The 19,487-nt window shown below is 44.8% G+C and overlaps 1 protein-coding gene and 1 pseudogene across 5 annotated transcripts in view; one reads left to right on the forward strand and one right to left on the reverse strand.

The window, feature by feature from the left end:
* Positions 1-19,487, reverse strand: part of ATP8A2 (ATPase phospholipid transporting 8A2) — a 353,936-nt gene that overhangs the window by 58,647 nt on the left and 275,802 nt on the right. The window lies entirely within an intron of this gene.
* LOC136646646 (5S ribosomal RNA) lies at positions 12,781-12,898 on the forward strand (annotated as a pseudogene).

The following is a 19,487-nucleotide window of genomic DNA, read 5'->3' on the forward strand; positions in this document are numbered from 1 at the left end:
CACCTGCCTTTTATGTATAGGCAAGGCAAAAATGTTGGCAAGGTGGTGTACATGGCTCCTTCTCTCCTTTTGTTCTCACAACAACCCTGTGAGGTAGGTGAGGTTGTGAGACAGTGACTAGTTCAAGGTCACTCAGGAAGCTTTGTGGTTGAGTGGGTATTTGAACCTGGATCTTCCAGGTAGATGTCCAGCTCCCAAACCACTACATTTTGGGCTGGTTTGGATTATGTTTTGATAGCCCAACTGGCTCCATCAATAAACAACATGTGCCTATCATGTCCACATCTTTTATTGCATGGGGCTAGTGAGGCAATCCAAACTCTCCTTATGTATTTTTGCTTATTGTCAGCTATCTTGGAGGTCTGCTGTCAAGAAGAAAGGCAGGATATACAGTACATATTTTTTAAAAACAAATCGGAAGAGCGGACTATTTTAGAAAAAGGACTTGGAACCACTAACCCAAGGACCATACCTAGTTTTCCTCCTGCATGTTTTACCTCCCCTTTATTTCAGAGTGCAGGGGGGGGAGGTTGTTCATAATTTCTTCCTTATTAAACAAACTGGTGAGCTTACTTGACTTCCTATGAGAAACTATGAGAATCTCTGGTCTAAAGGATTGCTGCATTAGAGTGGAATTAAATTAGTAATAAGAAAATCCAAGGGAAATCGCTTGTAAAAAGAATCTATAACAGAGCTTTACACCAGAAGCAAGATTTTCTCTCAGTGAAAACCATACAAATTTACTGACTGGAAAAACCTGTTGACTGCCATTTGGAGTAGCAGGTTATGGCCCTCCTTTGGCTAGCTTATCCACAACTAAACACCAAGCATGCCAGGCTGCTGGTTCATTCTGAGGCCTGGCCCAGATGCCAACTAATTCTTTTTCTGCGAACTATACACTTGCAAAGAGCAATGAAAGAACATTTTAGGAGGAGGAATGACAGAGAGGGATAACTTTGCTCTCTTTCTCCTGGAAAGAAGCTTAGCGGAATGGGCACATTTAACGTCAAACGCATAGAGCAGAGCTGAGATGTGGGAAAAGGAGAAAAAGGTGGGCAGGAGACATGCAATATGACATAGGAGAAACAAGAGACAGAAGGCTGAGGATGGATATAAAAGTTGTGATGAACTCATTCAGACAACCAAAGCACCATGGGGAAAGCTTCAGGGAGGGGATGGTTGTCTGTATCATAGCCTACCAAGTGGTGAGGAGGATTTTACCACACATCAGGGCCTGTTGGGTAATAAACCGTGTGGTCCTTTGTGTGGGTTTCCTGCTTCTGAGATGGAGCCAGGTGGAAGAACGTATCTGAGTTTGTCTACAGAGGCATTTCAGCAGCAGGTTGTCTTGCTGCCTTAAGGGGGCTGTGCATTGATAGGCAGAGGGAGGGAAAAGCTGCTCCCCAGCCAGCTAAATAAAATCAAAGAGCGCCAATCTTCCAGTCCTGTCAGCCTTGAAAGAAAAATGTTTTATCAAAGCATTGTGCATGTGTTTGAACAAAGGGGTTAATCCCTTATCAGAGGATACTAAATACCCTTCTGCTGCCTTGCTCAGCAGGCCAAGTATCCATCATATCTGGAATTCACATCTATTGTCTAAGCCAAGGTTAACAGATGTCCCACTTTTGCCTTGATACTAGGTTTCGTTTGGTGGAAAACCGTTGCAGCGGAAAGATTGAATGCTGAGGATCTCCTCCCAGCAGCATGTAAACCATTTAAAGTACAATATATGGTCAACTCACTTCAGACTTGCATTTGAGATATCTAAATTATCTGTGCCAAGAGGGAAAAGTAAGAGAAGCAAGGGACTGCCTGTGTGAAGAAATAATTCACAAAAATGGGTATTTGCTGTCAGGGTTGTGGGGCAGGTCACAATTTATCGGGCCACAGAGATAACGAAAATGGTCTCTGAGATTGTGAAGCGGCCTCCACTTTCCCTTGAAATGGAAGACAATCTCTCCAACCACAAACACAACCTAGTGTCCAGAATATAATGGCTGTTTGTGCTCACATGGACGTTTCTGCACGTGAATTGGAAAGCAAAAGCAGATTCTTTCTTCCTCCCTTTTTGAGCACTGCCCCCAAGACCCACAATTTGTGGTGCTGGGCACACTGCTGAGCATGCCGACACTTGGAACATCAAGCAGTTTGGGACTTGGGAGTCATGGCTGTTGGTCGGCTCACTGTGCTAGATGAGGAGGGCAACCTGCAACTTTGTATGGGGTCAACTGGACTGCACAGCACAATGTAAAAAGTTTAATTTTCCTAGGCAATCTCTAAAACATAAAATACAAGCATTTTCAATCCTTTCTCCTACCCCTGAATTTCTCCTGTCTAGAGAAAAGCCACTACATCCCCAATTCAATGGGTTGAAGTAAATATGGCAACAGGTCAAAAAGCTCAGGTCACACCATACAAACATTCAAGGTTTTACTGTGATCTGGTGACACCTTAAAAGCAGGGCTGAAGTGTGATTCATAGGAGAGAGAATAACTGCACTGGTGAGTCCAACACTACGTGGTTTGGCCTGGCAAAACCCTTCTTCAGAGTAACATCTTCTCTAAGGGAAAACAAAGAAGTTGTTAAAGAAAAGGGCTCTACCAGTCAGCCAGACTGCATCCCCAAGACTCACTGAACACTCTCTCCCTCCACTCTTCTCTCTCTCCCTCCCCGGCAGTCTCCTTCTGCAGGCATGACAAAATTCAGACTACTTCTCAAGGGGGCACATGGGAACAGATTTGAGGAGCTGAATCTACAGCCAATTTAAACTGAAATGGGCTTAGTATGAATTATGTGTAATTAATCTATAACATGTTCTCTCCATTAAAACCCTGCATATCATCAGCATTTGACTGAAATATTTCTCTTGCTTCCTTAAATCTCTAGGTCAGTGTTTCTCAAACTGTTGGTCGGGACCCACTAGGTGGGTCATGAACCAATTTCAGGTGGGTCCCCATTCTTTTCAATATTTTATTTTTAATATGTTAGACTTGACGCTACCATGGTACGTGACTGCATTTGCGGAAATGTTACAGACGTGTACTTTTAACAAGCTACTACATATATTATTTTAACAATGATAGTAAATGGTTCTTACTCTTGGTTAGGTGTGAGAAGGATTGCAGCCTAGGATTGCTAAAAAATTTCCTGCTTGATGATGTCACTTCCGGTCATGACATCACTTCCGGTGGGTCCTGACAGATTCAGACGGAAAAAACGTGGGTCCTGGTGCTAAATGTGTGAGAACCACTGCTCTAGGTGAATGTTGCGACAGTTTTTGTTGAGGAGATTGCAAAGCAGAAAATAGGTTCTTAAAATAAAAACAAACAAAACAAAAGAAAATGAACAAAAAAAAATAAGGACAAGTGCAGCTTTTTGTACAAGAGCCCACATATCAATAGCATTATGACTAACACTCACCCCAATCCTAGCCCCCTCTCCTGCTGATGAAACTAGTATTGTGCCAGTGATGTCTGCTTTTATGGCAGTCACAAAGCAGCTTCCGTTAAAGTTTACTGCAGGCCCACTGGCAGGAAGGTCGGAGTGGTCTCCCACACACTGGCAGATCCACGGAGACCCGCCAGATCAGGTAAGCCCATGCAGGTGGTTGGAAAGAGGCGGGGAAGAGGGTGAACAGGGTGGGGTGGACAGAATGGGCAGTGATGAAGGCAGATCAGGCCTGAGAGGAGGCAGGACTGGCAGCAGTGGTGCATGCCAAATCCCGATCCCATTCCTGGGCCTGCGCCACCTTCCCGGGTCAACATAGCATGTCCAGATTACCCTTTGATGGGCATGAGTTCTGAAATCAGTGTCCTACCTAACTGCCCTCTGACTGTCATGACTGCAATATGTTAAGCTGCTCCTATGACCCAATAAGTGTGCTGTGGGTCACAGAGAGGGAGAATCAGTTTGTAGACTATCAATTTTTGGTTTTAGCACACATGCTTCTTGAGTTAAGGCTTTCTGACGTAGGGGCACCCAAGTTATGGACAGCTGTGTCAGTACATTTGTGCAGGTGCAGTATGTCCTTTGCTGGTGCTTCCACGTGATAACACTACCCTGGCAAGCACTGGCTGTTCTGATCTACCATACATCAGTTTCATGTTATGACTGGAACCTGAACTCTCCATACGTAGGGGACTTAGGGTACTGCAAAGCCAAAGACTGAAATGAATGTCATTTTTAAAAGCCTATTGCAAGCCACCTCCTTCTCATTTGTATATGCTTTTTGTAGGCCTGACTTCCGAGAACACTAAAGTGAAGACTTCATAAGAATGGTTTTAGAATTTAGATCGAAGAATGGCTTTGGCTTGCAGTCTGCAAGCTTTTCCCCCCACAGCTGGCTCAATGCACTTCTGCAGAAATCTGCAATATCCTGATCTACTGAGATTAGATCTTTGTTACAAATGAGGCTGCAGGCACATTTCCCATGGGGACACAGCACATGCCAGTTTGCATGATCAAACTGTGGTGAGGAAGGGATTTCCCATGCCTGTATATGCTTTCCATATATATGTGTTAATAGTGACTCTCCCTAGAGCCTGACTTGAATAAGAGTATTAGCTTTCTCTATTGTCAACTGTATATTTTTTTCCGGGTGCATATAAAAATGGTCTAACATTTGCATTTTGAATAAAGCCTATGGAGATTAATCAACCTAGCAGTACGAATGTGAGAAGAATTCAAGTCTTATATACTTTTCAGTGTGTCTTAGGTTTTTCTTTCTTTTTTTTTTAAATACGCCTTTAAAGAAACACAATAAAGGACATTGTAAAAGGATGCAAATGTGTGAAAGTGTGGGCTATTGTTAATGATTCAGTATTTCTAAGCATTTACAGAAAGAAATGAGGGCCACTGCAGAAGTGAAGGCCTTCAGAAAGAGCTGTGGTAATTAGTGGCAAGGATACCACTGACTACAAATAGGAACACCAAATACTTAAGTTCTGTTAAAGAGCTTACACGTTTTTAAACAATTATGGGAAGGAAGAGTAAACATCACTACTCATAAAAGTGGGGAATGTTCATAGGCATTATTGGAATCGAGTTAAACATTGTGAGATTGCTAAGCAACAGATACTACTGTGGTCAACGCTGAAACGTGTCATTGTACTGTAAAGCGGAGGCGTTAATTTGACTGTAAAGTAAAAATGTGAGGATGGTTTGTCTGTAACGGTGTTATCAGTTTCCAAGTACTGTTTTTGCAAAATGTGTACCGTTGTTACCCAGTGTGGTTTTGGAAGGGGAAAAAAAGGAACCCGAAATGAATTTCCCAGCACAGTTCAATTAATAGCTGTCTACGCCACTGCCCGCTATAGGAACGATTAGTGCTCTGTGTAAGCTGCCAAACTACCAACTCAGTCCTTTTTCTTTCCCTCTTTTGTCATCATGTGGATAAGCCTAAAACCGCTTTCAGCGCATTTCCTCTCCGTTAAACTCAAATTAGTCCCTCCTGCTGGGCTGCCTTGGTACATCACAGGGCTCTAGCTGAGAAAGCCTCTTTTGAGCCCTGCAAAATCAGCACAGGACCTGCTACTCTGACAAGGCCTGTGCCATTACTTATTACATAATAAGCCCTTGCTGTTGAGGGTCAATTATTCCATTGACGAGGCATTACAATAATTCTCCGTAATTAAAAGAGGTACTTATGTGAATCTGGATGCATATTGAAAGAAACATTAGTCCTTTTGTTATCTTGGCGAGTCCATTGTTCCTAGCCAAGCCTCACCAATTAGCATCCTCCACCAATCCCTGTCAGCTGAGGTTTGGGAAGAAGTGAAAAGAGGGTCAGCTCAGATGCTAATTTAGATACAATTGTGACAGTGCAGTTTAGAGGGGCTTGCGCCAAAGGCGCCATCAGGGTTTAATGAAGCAGGCGGCCTGGGTCCCCATGACCCTGCAGAGTTAATTAAAAGAGACTGCTCTGTGTTGTGGTGCCAAAAAAGGGAGGGGAGTGGCGAGGAAGAGTGGCATCATGAAGTCCCTCTCAATCCTCACTGCCCTCCAGAAAGTAAGCACTTTTAAAAGGGCATATAATCACCCTTTTAATCTGCTCATTAAACAAGTCTCTCATGCAGACTTAACACAAATTAGCACTTTCCAAATGGCCAAAAATTGACACAAAGCAGATGGTTCAAATGATTCCACAGGTCAGGCTTCAAATGGGTTGCTATTATTAATATTATTGGCTCAACGAAGGCAAGCATATTAATATTTGGGGACTCTCCAGCAGAAATGCTCCTTTGAGGCTGTCTTCATGAAACACACCAAATTGATGTGCAGTTTTTGCAAAGAATTTGCCCTACTAAAATCAGCTTAATTAAGCCCTGAGCCTGTGGATCTCACCGATCAAAAACAAGAAAAAGCTGTGACCCCTAAAAGACAATGACGTTTATTGTAGAATACCCTTTCACAGGACTACAGTTTGCAAGAAGTTCCTAGTCTGTCGAAACTTATGCTGCAAGAAATGTACTGGTCATTAAGGTGCCACAAGGCTTTGCTGAAACAGGCTAACAGTGCTCTCCCTCTGGAAGTTGCTGCCATGGACACAGAAGGCACAAACAATTAAAATTACATTTAGCATCACTGTGCAGAATTTAGGATACTGTCAAGTCCCTACAAAGGCAACTGGCTTCTGTATTATTAAAAACCATCCTAAAGATCTAATCTAATTTGTCCCTACTGAAGAAGAAACTATCACACTTACAAATGATGATAATAGACACTAATCTGAATCTTCTCAGCTCACACCACAGCACACCATACACACCCCCATAACAAAACCTATAGCTAGGACCCAAATAGCAAGAGGCTTCTACAAGGTTAGCAGATTTATTTATTTTCCTTTGAACGCCGTACTCCCCATGCCATATCACAGACTGTTTTTGAAAGTCTGCTTCAAAAGTGGTTTTCCTTGTAGCAGTGGAGCTGTTATTTGGAGAAAACAAGTTCAGCGACTGTTAGAAAAGTGATAGCATGCAAGCTAGGCCTGCACAACAACACTGGGTGTCAGTATTTGTGCTCATCTCCACTAGCAGGTTGACAGCCCAATCCTGAGCTGCCCGGGGCGCCCAGCCTCAGCGGCACCGACAATGGCTGCCGCCGGATCCTGTGCGCCCTGGGCTACTGCGGGAGGCCCCTCAGGAGAAGGGGATTTTCATCCCCTTCTCCCGGGTATGGTAAGCAGTCCCGCAATGGGGCTACTCACTTTACTGCTGACCAAAAGGTTGGCGGTAAAGTAAAGGCGCTTGTGTAGAGCGCTGAGCCCTCCACGAGCGTCTTGGATCCAGTGGAGCAGAGCTCCATGGATCCGCCTCCCTGCCCCAGCACACCTCCCGCCTGCCCCCTCCCTGTGTCACATCTCTGCGTCATGCCTCCCCCCGCCCTCTCTCTGCCCCCTCCCTGGAATGCCTCCTCCCTGCCCCCCTCCCCATCCCGCTTACTGTACCGTGGCTCGGTGGTCCATGAGACCGCTGATCCGCGGAGCCTGGGTGCCCAACCTGCGCTAGCCCAGCACTGGTCGGCATTGGGCTAGCATGGGCGGTGAGGCTCGCAAACGTGCCATAAAGGCGGCATGGAGCCACGGCACTGAGCCCAGGATTGGGCCCTGAGCTGTTCCCTATTCAGTTCTTAAGGGGTTGTGGATTGCTCTTGACTACTTTGAGTAGACTTCTCAGTGGCTTCTTTTCCTGTGCTCCTGCCTAAGTGGCCATGACCAATTACTTCTTTTGCTTGTATTTTGCAATATATTTAAAGTGCTTTGTGTAACTCACCTCTGTTTTTTCCACAGCTTTGCTAACAAGGATACCCTAGCCCTGGGGTGGCCAACCCACAGCACACGTGCCACGAGAGGTATGCAGACACTTTCTAAGTCGCACACATAGTGTCCCCATATATTTTTGAAAAACATTTAAATAATAACAAAGAAAGCATTGCAACAGTTTACTGTTTGGTTGATTTCTTTGCTACTCCTTACACAGCATGCCTCCAAGTTTGCAGCACTACAATGGGAACACTCAGGGTGGCCATGCCTATTCTGCTTGATTTGCTCGGGTTAGCAAACAGGGAGAAAGGCAAGAAAAGAATGGACAGGACGGAAAGCCAAAAGGGTGCTAGTGAGCTGCATTTCACTAACTGGTGAGTCACTTGCTTACCCAAGAAGGCCAGATTGGTGGAGTGCTAAAGAGGTGAGAGGCTGGCAGTAGAAGATGGTGGAAGGGGGTAGAGTGGGGCAGAGCAAAGATGGCCTATGAGATCAGCAAAGCTCAGGTGGCCCAGCCAGCAGAGATAACCATCCTCAGGAAAATCATCTGTGAAGAGATTCTGGTTAAGATCATTTTTGAGGATGAGAAGGTGGGTAGGCAGGGGGTGGTGTTGGGCTGTGCCGAAGGGCAATGACTGCACATTATATGGACCTTGGAATGAGTTCATGCAGAGTACCTTTGGGCCTCATCAGCCAGGTGTATTTGGAAAGTCCCAAATTAGTAGCGTAGCTATGGGGGCACAGCCCTAAGTTGTGCAGGGCATCTCAACACTCCGTGTAAGCTGCCCCTCCTTTTCACCATCAGAGCCATAACCGATGGTGAGAGCAAAGCAAAGGAGATGCCTCTGCGCTGCTCTCACCACTGGGAATGGCTCCGATGGTGAGGGGGAGGGACAGCTTACACGAAGTGTTGAGGCACCCTGCAAAACTTAGGACTGTGCCCCCCTCTAGCTATGCTGCTGCCTTAAATAGGCAACAGCACTCCCATATTTCTTGCTCTGTTTGATATTCAGAAATATGCAGCTCTTGGAGGCTCTATTTAGCTATTGTGGTAAATGCTAAAGGTGACATTAAGATGGAGTGGGACATTCAAGATTCTCAACATAAAAAGCAGCACATGGCATGCTGCATGTTGGCCACCCCTGCCCCAGGCTCATAGAATAGTAACCAAATATCTCGGTTTGAGGGGGATAACAGTGGAAAAGAGTGGAGGTGCCTGTTTGGCTACTGCGGGAAATGAAATGCTGGACTTAATGGACCTTTCATCTGATCCAGCTGGGCTCTTATATTCCTAAGCAGATTCATTATTCTTTGGATTCTGGTCTAACATTTAAAGACATAACTTCTGGCTCTGGCACAACAGCAATGTCACTACCTGTTTGATGATGTCACTTCCGGTCATGACATCACTTCCAGGCCCACTTCCCAACTTCCAGTGGGCCCCAACATATTGCAATCTTAAAAATTGGGACCTGGTGCTAAAAAGTTTGAGAACCACTGATTTAGAGCACGACAGCAACCCATGCTCACCGACTGGTTCTATAAAGCCCAGTTAAAAGTTAAGAACATAAGAACATCAGAAGAGCCTCACTGGATCAGGCCATAGGCCTATCTAGTCCAGCTTCCTGTATCTCACAGTGGCCCACCAAATGCCCCAGGGAGCACACCAGATAACAAGAGACCTCATTCTGGTGCCCTCCCTTGCATCTGGCATTCTGACAGTCCATTTCTAAAATCAGGAAACTACTTTTACAGATTGCACACAGCCATAGCGGTCTCCACAATTGTTTGCATCAAGCAACTATTTTTTAGCAGCTAAAGATGAAGTATAAATGTAAAAAGGTAGAGGTGTGTTTTCCATTGTTTACTGGGATGGAATATTTAAACACAGTTTCTCTGGGCCTGGAAAGGGATAAACCACAGAATGAAAAAGCTGCAATTTTTTTATAAAAAAATGAATAAAACCAGACAGCTGGTTTGCAAAGAGTGAAGTCTGAAATCTGGGGAGAAGGGCTCACCAATCAATTCAAAAAATATTTACAAAATATTTTACAAAAAATAACCAATGCTATACAAACAAGAATCCATAGTACCATGCTTACTATTAGATATGCAGTCTGCAAAATCTCCACTAATTCCCTGTGAACTGGAGCAGAAACATCACTGAAATGACACCAACTTTTTCTCTTAGCTCCATTTTGAACTAACAATATATTCATCTCTCTGGCACAGTGCATTTGTTAACACATTTAGGGCGCAATCCTAACCTGCAGTTATGCTGGCCTAGGAGCCCCTGGAAGGTCACAAATGTGACGTAAAGCATGTTTGCACCTCCGTGGGAGGGAGCTGCGTTGCGCATCCAGATGCGCTGACGCATGGAGGCTGGCGGACGTCTCTGCAGCAGCTTCATCCCCGCTGCTTGTGCCAGCGCACCTGCACTTACAAAAGCGACGAAGGTAGGTGTGGGGGCGCAGGGAGGAGGTGGGAGGGGGCGTTTCCGGGCAGGGGAGGGTGGGTGATGAGCGGCCCTGGGGATGGGCACGCAGGGAACCAGGGGTGGGGCTGGCATCCGGTGGTTATGCTGGATCCCAACCCCATCCCCGGGGAGAGCGGAGCGGCTTCAAGCCACTCCGCTCTCCTCGGACTTGTGCCACCTCCAGAGGTGGCACAGGTTCAAGGAGACCCATTGGGGCGAGCAGCCCTTACCCAGGGGTAAGGGGAAGAGCTTCCCCTTGCCCCTGGCTGAGCTGCTGCACCCAACGAACCTGCGTTGGATGCAGCGCAAGCCTCGTGGTTTGCCTGCTCCAGCAAAGGTTTGAATTGTGCCCTTAATTTAATAGGCAGTAATTTAATAGGGGAGGATGTAGCAACCAATGCTTTCATTCCATTTTATATGGCAAAAGTGTTCTTTTTCCCTTGGGTGAGTTACACTATCACTTGGTCAAGTGCAAGATGTTTTGGATCTACTTCTAAAGTTGCTGCGTGCTTAATGAAGATTTTCAGTTGCAAGGGGAAAAGAGGATGTATGTGAACAAATTTTGAAAACTGTATCCATTTGCAAGGAAAATAAATAATGTACAGGTCACTTCCTAAAGAATGTTTTTGCCCAAACAAATGAGAATTTCAAGTCACCTGCTGTTGCCTCGCATGGTCTGCAATTATTGTTGCAAGCAACAAATGGCTTTGCCATGCTGTACCATCATTCTATTGCTTCTTCAGCGGTCATGACACCCATTCAGCACATAGTGGAGGGAAGGCTTGGAAAGTTCTAGTGCTTGAATGGGAAAGTGCTTAGAATGAGAGGCACTGGCTGCTGTGCCAACATTTCTTCACAAACCATGATGTTGTTCAATATGAGACAGATGTTGGATGAAATGTCTGACATGAGAAATCAGTCTTATTTATTGATCACATTTATATCTTACCTTCTTTCCATCATGGACCTGATGGTAACATACATAGGGCTCCCAAGGGATCTCCCATCCAGACACTGGTTAACTCCAGCAGGGTGGCTGTGACATGTGTCTTCAGACCATTCCCTTTAAAATCTGCCTCTTTCTGTAACTGTACAGGGTGCTCTTAAAATGCATTCAGATATCAAGCAATTCTGCTTAGAGCTGTATGTTCTGCTTCAATAAAGAAAGCCCAAACTGGGCCTCTCGCTTTCTCCAAGCCTCCCAACCCTATTCCCAGGGAAGGTTCAGGGAGTGGGAGGGGGAGGGTGGAACAAGGGCAGAGAGGGGATGAAACTGGGCAAGGCAGTGGGAGGGGGTGGAGTGGCTAGAGTAAGGCAAGGAGGGGATGAAACTGGGCAGGGCAGTGGGAGAGGATGGCGTAGGGTGGAATGAAGGCAGGGAGGAGGTGAAACTGGGCAGGAAAGTGGGAGGGGGTGGGGGAGGGTGAAATGAGGGCAGGGAGGGGGTGAAACTGGGCAGGGAGGGGGATGGGGAGGCTGCGGGAAGGGGTGAATCTGGCAGTAACGGACTGCCCCAGATCCTATCCCCTCCATGGGCAGCCTCCCTGCTCCCCTTTTCTCTTTGGCTGCGCATCAGCTAAACAGCTGGCACAGGTCCGAGGAGACCCACTGTGGAGCAGGACTTATGGAGGTATAAGGGGATTAAATTCCCTTTCCACTCCAAAATCTCCCACTCCTCTCCCACTGGGTACAGCGCACCCATTTTTGGCATGTCTTCACCAGTGGGGGGATGATACCAGTGGGGAGGAGGGAATGACAGGACTGGGCCCTGTGTTTTCTAGTGAGTCTTCTTCTGATGGGAGTGTGGAAACGTGCTATCACTGCAAGCATTACCATCTGCTTTTTGCAATGGCAAGAGTCAGACTTGGGTTTCCCATCTGCTGTCTGTATAGCACAGGCATGGGAGAGAGACACAAGGAGAAAGGGCTAGCCAAGGGATAAATACAGAGAGCCCCAGGTTTGCCCCATAAACACCAATGTTTCCATGTATTGTTCAGAGAAAGGCTTTGTTGCTGCTGCTAACAGTGACTGATACAGAACTCAATTGACTGGAAAAGCCCTCTCACAGTAAGTCTATTTCGCTTTGCCTAAGCAAGCCATGTCTGTTGAAATGTTTTCTTTATTTAGAGCTTGTGGCTTGAACAATAAGGCATGACAGTTCCCTGTCAGTTTTCCGGAGGCCTCTACCAAGCAAAGCTTAAATTTGCCATTCAGCAACTGCACCAGCCATGGGATGCCTGGAATTCACTGTGTGCACTCATCCTTAAAAGGGAACAGCTGTTGTGAAAAGCTGTTACAAGACACCTCCAAGGGCATGACTGGCTTCAGTTACACCCTTATCGACAACTTGGTATGGACAGCTTTTGCTGAGAGGAACTTCCGACTGCAAGCAGAAAGTCAGTGTGCCTGGCCTGCTAAGACTTGGCTTAGGAAAGTGGAACTGTCAGCCTTTTAAAACATGTAGAGAAAAAGTTTCCATGGACATTGGTTGGTTGGCAACCTTCAGTCTCGAAAGACTATGGTATAAGCCTACAGTACCTGGTATTCCCAGGTAGTGTGACCCTGCACATGCCCGATTTCGTCTGATCTCGGAAGCTAAGCAGGGTCAGGCCTGGTTAGTACTTGGATGGGAGACCGCCTGGGAATACCGGGTGCTGTAGGCTTATACCATAGTCTTGCGAGACTGAAGGGTGCCAACCTCCCATCCGAGTATTAACCAGGCCTGACCCTGCTTAGCTTCCGAGATCAGACAAGATCGGGCATTATTGCATTGTAACTGACATTATGCACATATGCATCTATTTATTGAACCTATATCCCGCCTTATCTATAATGCCGTAAAAAAGCAGTTCGAAAACTTAAAAAATAATTTTTTTAAAATTCACAGCAATCAAACCCAGTTTTATAAAACCCATCATAAAAATGATTACAAAAGCAAGTGTTCAGCCAATACCAAAATCTCAATCAAATAATGCACTTGAACTCAGAACAAACACTGCAATGCTTTTTAGAAAAAGGAGATTTGACATGTTCTGAAATACAATGGGCTTGGGGGCCGAGGTATGGCTTCTTGAGAAACATGTTTCATAATGCCGGGGGCCATAACTGAAAAGGCCCTGACCATTTCAAAGTAGTAGCAATTTAAACCAAGATGAAACTCTCCTGTTGATCTGAATGCATGCAAAGACCTATTATTCTCCTTCAAGTCCGCAGTGATCAATGACCCTGATCTAACTTTGCATGACACCTGTCTCCCCAGATAGGGAGGTGCATCTCTGAAGATGCAGCCAGCCAATGTGCCTCTGTGTACATGTTTGCTGCCCATATAGAAGTCTGCTTTCACTATATTTGAAATTATTTTTTTTACTCCAATATTACCTTCTCCTTACCTTTAGGATAGGGCAGGATATCTGTGTAAATAAATAAAGTACAAAGCACTAGGGTTTATTTTCAGCCACCACTCCATCTCCAAAATGAACTGGTGTTTCTGTAATCCCCACGGCTCATTCAGTTGGATCCCTGCTGTTCTCTTTGTTCTTCGTGTTCTCTGATCCTGCAGCACATTCTTCAATAAAAATATTGCTTTCTTTGATTTGAGCAGCATTCTATCCCTCTGTTGATGCTTCCTGATATCATATTTCCAATTTCTTTTTCAGCAGCAGAGTTAAAGTTGGCAGACATTTTCAAACATATTTGTACAATAGACCTCAATATCCTTTCTGGTCATTTAAATTTATGACTGCTCCATTTAAGGTATACTGTCAGGTTTACATGGTTGTCACTAGACTCACCATTGGACATCTGTTTGTATTAAACAGGGGTGTCCAAAGTTTTTGGCAGGAGGGGCCACATCTTCTCTCTGACACTGTGTCGGGGGCCGGGGGGGGGAAATAATTAATTTACATTTAAAATTTGAATAAATTTACATAAGTTTACATAAATGAATATGTTAAAGATGAACTTATATGAATGAATGAAGGTCTTGCAATAGCTCAAGACCTAGCACAAAGCAAGGCTGACCTTTCGTTTGCTGCCGCTACTGCATCACAGACGTGAAACAACAAGCAGTGGAGGGAGCCCTCATCCCACAGCTCATGCAAGAAGTCAAACAGTCGCCCTTATGCTGAGAGCAGTTGCATCAGGCCAGTGTGGGCTCCAACAAATCACTGGAGGGCCAGAGGCTCACTGGAGACTGGGGGCTCCCTGAGGGCCACACTGAGAGGCCTTGAGGGCCGCAAGTGGCCCCAGGGCCGGGGTTTGGACACCCCTGGTATTAAACTACACTTCCCATTTAATTAAGTCCCTTAAAAGATCCCAAATCTTTCTAAATTCACTTGTATGTAAAAGTCTGAAGGTATTGCTATTATGAAAGCCCAGTTATTGTACCAGCTTATGCAATCTTAGATGTGATATTCTCATCAAATCACTTTTACATGTGCAATTAAACACAACAGCTCTCTGGAGTATGCTGTAGGTGATCTATGTAAAGCTAAGTTAACTATCACTTTTCATTCACGCACACTATCTTCTTCTGAGCTGGATTCCAAGTCAACTAAGGCCCAATCCTACCCAACTTTCCAGTGCTGATGCAGACAAAATGCAGCCCCGAGTTAAGGGAACAAATGTTCCCTTACCTTGAGGAAACCTCTGTGATTGCTCCCTCCCCCGCAGCAGGATGCAGCACACACCCTTTTGAAAAGGTGGCATCAGCACTGGAAAGTTGGGTAGGATTGGACCTTAATTATAATCATTCTTTGCCTTAGAATTCCTTGCAATTAGAAAATGTAGCTCTAAATGTCTTCATGGCAGTGATTATGCCACAGAAGACAGAAACCAACCACTAGTTGCACAATCAAGGCCTGCCCAAGACTCCTGGCACCTGAGCTCCTCTTACCTGGTGATGAGTCAGCTTCCACTCCTACCACACTCTGGCTTGGAAAAGGAAGAGGGGGATGGAGTCAGACTTTGTGGAGGACCTCCATCTCTCTATTTCACTTCATCTGCCTCTTCTTTTGAATGACTGAGACGGTGATGTCAGGAGCAGGGGTTTGCATTTGCTAGACTCTGGAGAAAATTTTGGGTCAAGTTTAGTCTGTACAAACAGAACAGGCTCAGCTTGAACCAAAATGGAACCAGACCAGTGACATGTGGTGAGGTCCAGGCCCAGGGAGGCAATATGCACTCACTTCCCCCTTAAGCTCGACCTCTGAAATACACACTCTCTCTTCCTCCTTTCTAAAAATAATTTTTTAAAAACTCACCTCTTCTCCCCCCTCCGCTTGGAGCTAGGGAGGGCTCAGTGACATGATCCCTGAGGCAACCGAAAGGCTGCCTCTTCTGGTGCTATACAGAGTGATTGTTTGTGCAGGCTCCCTGCTTTTTCATGGCTTTGTTTTTTAAACAAAGCTGAGGCAATTCTTCCTGCTGCCTCCCCAGACCTTGCTAATGCATGCGTCCTGCTGTTTTTGATTGGCAGCCAGTCATAATTACAGCCTAACCTACTGGAGGCAACTGTTGAATGAATACTTTTAAATGGAAGAACTGAAGCCCGATTTAAGCACTCCATTTATCCCATCTTATCTTATTTGTCCTTTTTGTTCTTTGTGCCCTTTTTTTTTCCTTTTAACCATTTTCTTCCTGCTTTGGTTCCCAGATCAGACACTTGAAAGGTAGAAAGGGAAACAGATATAAAGATCAAAATTGAACAATCCTGGCCGCACATTTCAAATTTGCCATGGGACTCAATTATTTTTATTGCAAGCCTCTTTTAAAAACATGCGCACACACATAGGAGTGAGGCGTTCCTTTTCTTGGCATCCCAATAATTATTTCTTATAATTTTGAAAATGTGAAGGCAGTTGTTTCCTGAGGGAGTACTTGTTAACCCTTTCACTGTCACCACCATTGTCAATGATACAGACTCCAGAAGAACAGGGAACCGGGATAACAAAGATTGGTGCATCCCTATATAGCACTATATATAAAAAAGGGAGACAGATTCTATTTGGAACTTTTCAGGCCTGCAGTGAGGACAAGAATGGCAACTGTGCCTTTTGTTTTCAGAGGCAGATGTACGGTGACGACAGCAATGACAGTAACAATAGCAACAACAAATCATTGGGTGCAAAAACCCTGGCACTTGGTTGGGCCAGGCGAATGGAACTTCAGGTTGCTGCAGAGATCAAGAAGCACTTTTCTTCTCCTATCTGGCTCCTAGAAATTCTCACTGACTCCTAAATATGTGCAAACCTTCTTGCAACAAAGCAGTAGCAACAGTAAGAAGGATATAATAATAAGCACACCTCAGATGTCAGTTATTGCAATAACCCTTCTCACAACCCCATAAGACAAATGGGCACAACTATTCCCATATTGCTCATGGAGCAGTGAGGGAAGAATGGCTGGCTTCTAGCTGCTCAATCCGTCCATGACTGGTATGACATGTGAACCAGATGCCCAGCTCACGGCTCACACTCTTACAATACACTAATTTTAAACATCAAATCTTCGGGGTGCATTCATGGGACAGCTTCTTATGCTGTTGAACAAGAACAGTCAGGAGCACAGGAAATGTCTCAGCTAGACCTTTCCCAAGACACTGCAACCTGTTCATATGTGGCTGAGCTGAGACTTGAGATGACAAGCTTCCCAACAGCTATGTGCTAAGCATGTTTTTTAGTGCTGGACATTTGCACCCCGTTAGAACATTACTGTTTGCTCAGAACTTTCAAGCAAACCTTCTAAGAATGCAGTATCTTAATCTTGGGGGTGGGGGGATTGTGACAAAGGAGGAGATATTTTCACCCTTTACTTCTGTGCCACAGTCTGGATGAAAATGCCCCCACAATTGTAGTTTGCTGTGGGAGGGAAGCTCCTAAGCACCAACGGCAGCTTCCTTCTAAGGGCAAGTAACAAATCTGGGAAGGCAATTTCAATGTGATCATGGCAAGAGGGCAAAAGACTAAAATGCTTCCTCCCTAAAAGTCAGTGCTCCAGTCTTAATCAGCCCTTAATCCAGTCTTAATCAGCCCACCTGCAGCTTAGCTTAGGTGGTCAATTAAAATTAAAAAGCTAAACAGATACAGGTACTGGTCAATGATGCAACTACTGTCACATCAAGATTGGCCCAGTGTCTTCAGGCTAGTTCACACATGCCTGTTTATCACTTGATCACTGCACCATCTAGTCATGAAATGTTTGTGTGATTGCATAGACTGAACATTCATATCACATCACTCATCAAGCACCATCTAGTCATGAAATGTTTGTTCAACGGTGTTCAATGGACCCACTCAGCTGGCACACCCTCAGCTGCCAGTCATCATCAATGCTTGGTTTGTGCATTCAACACACTGTCCTGCAGAAGCATGCAGGCTCACAGCCCAGTTGGTATCACATGGCGGTGCCAACTGTATGAGCTGATGTCTCCATGAAGGGAGACAGGTGGCCCTGCCAATTGCTGGAACGCTCCCGCATGGGTGATCAAGAAGGTGCCAACAAATCATGCCTCTGGCCTAGGCATAGACAATCAAACACTGAAAAATCAAGGAGTGTACATTCATCTGTGAACCATTCTTTTCTTTCACATTAACTCATATGAAACGGAGTGCTATACAAAAATATGTTGAATACTGTATCTAGAATCCTGATATAAATATACTAGTAGATAGGAATGTAGAAATTCTATTCCCTTAAAACAGTCCCTATGCATTTTAATTCACTGTCATTTATAATTTCTTTTATTTCTTTAATCTTATATATTCTTTTGCCTCTTTAACGTAACAAATACTCATAACAAATACACAGAGAATTCAGTACCAAAGCCATGCAAGGATTTACCTCTAAAAAGGGCGGGGGTGGAAGTCAGAATAAGGCTTGGAAAATATTTTATTTGTATTTATTGTCTTTTTAAAAAAAGTTGGTTTGGAAGCATATGACCTCCTAGTCAATTAAAAGTGTCTATGGAAAGCTAGATAACAAGGATATGTTGTGGAGCTGAAAGGGTTAGCAGCTGTGAAATCAATAGGCCTGTGTCCTTTTACAATATACCATTTAAATGCTTTCATTCTCAGCTCTTTGCATTTATATAGGGGATATTTATGACAAGAGTCTTCAGATGACTTTAATTATACTTTGCCTGCGGACATAGACATAACGCACAGAAATAAGGCCTTAAGATCACTTTTTTTTTTAAATGGAAGCATGATCATTTCTAAGTACACTTGAAAAAGTGTTCTCAGGCTTTCAAATTAATAAAAAAGGGGGAGGGGGAAGCTAACCCAAAGATTTTTCTTCCTGAGTATATGCATCTGAAAACAGAAACAAAAATCTTTTCTATGTCTGATGTGGATCCCAAAAGATAAACTTTTTTGATCTGGCAAAAGACATCTTTGGAAAAGGACTGCAAATCAATTGTGGTTAACATCTCAGAATTTTCCCAATTTTTTGCCTGTTTGCCCCTATTTTTTGGACCCTTCCAATTCCCCAAAGGCTGCTGTGATGCCTCAGCATCCCAAACAAAGAGTGCTGAGATATCCTGCAACCAAGAGCCACTGACCTGGGATACTGCACTCAGATTTTTTTTTAATTCAGTGCCATTGAAGCAAGTCCACATGGCAGGGCTGACAGGTCATTTTGGGATAAGAACATAAGAACAGCCCCACTGGATCAGGCCATAGGCCCATCTAGTCCAGCTTCCTGTATCTCACAGTGGCCCACCAAATGCCCCAGGGAGCACACCAGATGTTATCCCTGCATCCTGGTGCCCTCCCTTGCATCTGGCATTCTGACATAGCCCATTTCTAAAATCAGGAGGTTGCACATACACATCATGGCTTGTAATCCGTAATGGATTTTTCCTCCAGAAACTTGTCCTGTCAAGAAGAAGAAGGGATGACCTGTCTTCACATTTGGCTTCCCCAAGCACAGTAGACGCTTGCCAGCTTTCCTGTGGGGACTTCCATATAAAAGCTGATTGGGCACCCAAGGTCAGTTATGGATGCCTAGGTGTTCATAAACCATCCAATCAGATGACCTCATTAACCCTAGGATAAGGACCCAGACAAAGCTGCTTCTCTGCATTGCCCCCAGTTTGTTGTTCGAAAGAGCTACTGCTTGGTGGAAGGCTTGCCCACTCACCAAAACAGCACAAGGACCAGATGTTTGTTTTATTTGACACTTGCATTTAATTTCCCTGACAACCTTTGCTAATAACTTCCCTCAGTCAGTCTTTTACTTTCAGATATGAATCTT

Source organism: Tiliqua scincoides, chromosome 3 (assembly GCF_035046505.1).
Source record: "Tiliqua scincoides isolate rTilSci1 chromosome 3, rTilSci1.hap2, whole genome shotgun sequence".
NCBI classification, from domain to species: domain Eukaryota; kingdom Metazoa; phylum Chordata; class Lepidosauria; order Squamata; family Scincidae; genus Tiliqua; species Tiliqua scincoides.